The 3,520-nt window shown below is 36.8% G+C and overlaps 1 non-coding gene across 1 annotated transcript; it reads right to left on the bottom strand.

The window, feature by feature from the left end:
- Positions 1 to 924: 924 nt before the first annotated feature.
- LOC138077266 (U6 spliceosomal RNA) lies at positions 925 to 1,031 on the bottom strand. Its single transcript, XR_011144726.1, has one exon. It is a non-coding gene; the product is annotated as a U6 spliceosomal RNA (small nuclear RNA).
- Between the last annotated feature and the right edge of the window lie 2,489 nt (positions 1,032 to 3,520).

Here is a 3,520-nt window from a genome sequence, read left to right as displayed (position 1 = left end):
CATTCATCTTAAAATATTTTCTAATTTCCTTGTTATTTCCTTTTTGACTTTCTGATTATGACTGGGTTTAATTTCCATGTATTTGTGAATTTGCCAAATTTCTTTGTTATTAATTCATAATTTCATTCCAATGTGGTTGGAGAACATATTCATATGATTTCAATCTTTTAAAAATTATTTACATTTGTTTTATGGCCTAACATACATTTTATAGTGGTAAATGTTCCACATGTATTTGAAAAGCATGTGTTTTTTGTAGTTGTTGAATGGAGGCTTCTCTATCTCTCTGTTAACACAATTATAATATCATTCAAGTCTTTTACTAGCTTGATGATATTCTGTCTAATTATTCTACCCATTATTGAAAGGGAGGTGTGGAAATCTCCAACTGTTATTACTGAATTGATTATTTTCCCCTTCAATTCTGTTAGCTTTTGATTCACAAGATTGGGATTGATGCTATGATTTTTATATCTTTTAAAAGAATTTTAATTATACATTTGTTAGTTGCTCACTCATGTCTGATTCTTTGAGATCCCATGGACTGTAGCCAGCCAGGCTCCTCCATCCATGGGATTTTCCAGGCAAGAATTCTGGAGTGAAAAAAAAAAAAAAAAAAGAATTCTGGAGTGGGTTGCCATTTTTCCTTCGGGGATCTTCCTAGCCCAGGGATCAAACCTTCTTTTCCTGTGTCTCCTGCATTGCAGGCAGATTCTTTACCCACTGAGCCATCAGGGAAGCCCAGTAATTGCTATAAGGATTACAATTAATGTCTTAATTTATAAGAATCTAGTTCAGATTAATACCTAATTCATTACAATAGTATACAGAAACTTTGCTTCTGTATGACTTCATCTTCTCTTCCTGTGTGCTGTTACTGTCATGCAAAATATACCTTTATAGATTGTGTGTCCATCAGTAAAGAAAAAAAATTAATACTTTAGAAATTTGTAAGTCATTCTATCAAAGTGGTCATGTTAGTCTTCTCTGTATTGTTCCAACTTTAGTATATATGCTGCCAAACTGAGCATAGCATAAGTTAGTATTGTCATGAAAAGCTACTCTGGCTTCAATATAGAAAATGAATTAAAGAGGAGGCCTATCTAGAATGAGAAAACTTAATAAAAGATGCTCAAATATGTCTGGTAAAAGATGATACTGATCTGAACTAGAGTTCAGGACTAGAGTACTAGAGAAGAGATGTAGGCAAATTAATTAATTTGAAAGATATTAAAGAGATAATAAACTAGCTTTGGTAACTGGATATAGAGTTGAGCAAAATAAAGGAGTCAAAAATGATTAATTCTCTGTATTATGTAACTGAGGGAATTATGGTTCTATTCACAGAGAGAGAGATAACACTGAAATTGAAGCTTTGGGAGAAACTATGATGAGCTCAATTTTGGATATTCTGAGTTTGTGATTCTTATAAGATACTTAGATGGAAATAGGAAATGTTCAGTAAAGATGACTAAAGACTTGAGAGTGATTAATATGTATATTGTAATGGAAGTCTTGAGAGTTTATTAGAATGTCCAATAAGATAAACAGAAAAATATAAAGTGATGATAGAAGAAGACCAAGGATGGAATACTAAGGAATAATACTATTTCAAGTTTGAGGAAGAGAAGTGGATTCTTAACAAAAGGGTTAACGGTGGATCAAGAAAACTAGGGGAGTATGTCATCATGGAAGTTGAAAGAGTGAAAAGTTTCAAGAATTGAGATGCCACAGAAAATAGAAACCTTATTATTTTCACTATAATTAGCAATAAGGAAGACCATTAATAACAGTGGTATATTAAAGTTGGTTGCAAATTCTTTCCTCTTCCTCCCATCAATAAGTGAAATTTATTTCCTCCCCCTTGATTCTAAACTGCTTTGTGTTTGTATTGACCAATAATATATGGCAGAAGTAAAACTGTTAACTTTGAGACTGGGCAGCTTCTATTTTCACAGACTTGAAACATTCCTCCTAAAAATCTAGCATTCATGCTGCAGGAACCCCACACATGAAGGTACCATGAAGGGAAGGACTCAAGCTTCCAGCCAAGAGCCAACACCACCTGCCAGCCCTGTGAATGAACCATAGTGGATGTTCTAGTCCAGTCAAGCCTCCAAATGACCACAGCTCCAGACAGCACCATGCAGGACAGAATCATCCACCTGTGCCTAGTCAATCCCCAGGATTTTGAAAGACAATCAGTGGTGGCTACTGTTCTAAATGACTAAGTTTGGGGGTTGTTTCTCAGTTTTTACCCTATTTTATGACCATTCTGTAACATCTTTAAAAGACCACATCCTGTTGGAGCACAGCAGATGTAAACTGCCAGGAGTTGAAGAATGACTTGAAGGGTAGTAACTGGAGACAACTATTTTGATAAGTTGACACTGAAAGAAAGAAGCTAGTTAGAGTGTCACATGTAAGACAGTTGATGTTTGACAAAGATGTTATGTTAGTTTTTTACTACTTTTAAAATGGTGTTTAAGAAGGTGCTAATATAAGCAGAAGATATTGATGATACAGAGGAGAGATGAGTTAATTGATGGAGGGAGGTTCTGAAGAGATGGGAGAAAAATCTATTCAGGCTCTTCCAGAAAGGGTCTGATTGGTCTCATTAGATGTGATCCAGCCAAAAGGTCCTGATCAGTAGACTCTCAAATCCTGACTCGACGGCAGTTACCCTATGGATAGCTGCTTTGGGCTCAGGTACTAACCATTTTTCTAATTCTTTATGGCTAGAATCCTAGGTTGTATTTGTTAGGATTTGGGGAGGGAGCTACAGGTAACATAAGATTTATCTCAAAGAGACTGAAACATAAATCTGAAGTGTGAGGGTCGGTTAATTCAGCAGCTCCACAGCATCATTGAGGTCCCAGGCTCTTTCCATCATGCTACTCTGCTACCCAGAGACTTTTGTCAAACTCTCTTAGTTTCAGTTCAGTTCAGTTCAGTTGCTCAGTTGTGTCCAACTCTTTGCGACCCCATGGACTGCAGCACACCAGGCCTCCCTGTCCATCACCAACTCCCAGAGTTTACCCAAACTCATGTCCATTGAGTTGATGATGCCATACAACCATCTCATCCTCTGTCGACCCCTTCTCCTCCCACCTTCACTCTTTCTCAGCATCAGGGTTTTTTAAAATGAGTCAGTTCTTTGCATCAGGTGGCCAAAGTATTGGAGTTTCAGATTCAGCATAAGTTCTTCCAATGAATATTCAGGACTTATTTTCATTAGGATGGACTGGTTGGATCTTTTTGCAGTCCAAGGGACTCTCAAGAGTCTTCTCCAACACCACAGTTCAAAAGCATCAATTCTTTGGTACTCAGCTTTCTTCACAGTCCAACTCTCACATCCATATGTGACTATTGGAAAAACCATAGCTTTGACTAGATGGACGCTGGTTGGCAAAATAATGTCTCTGCTTTGTAATATGCTGTCTAGGTTGGTCTTAACTTTCTTTTCAAGGAACAAGCGTCTTTTAATTTCATGGCTGCAGTCACCATCTGCAGTGATTTT

Source organism: Capricornis sumatraensis, chromosome 3, assembly GCF_032405125.1.
Source record: "Capricornis sumatraensis isolate serow.1 chromosome 3, serow.2, whole genome shotgun sequence".
NCBI classification, from domain to species: Eukaryota; Metazoa; Chordata; class Mammalia; order Artiodactyla; family Bovidae; genus Capricornis; species Capricornis sumatraensis.
Note: the sequence above shows the minus strand (reverse complement) of the source record. Positions and strands in the feature narration are given on the sequence as shown.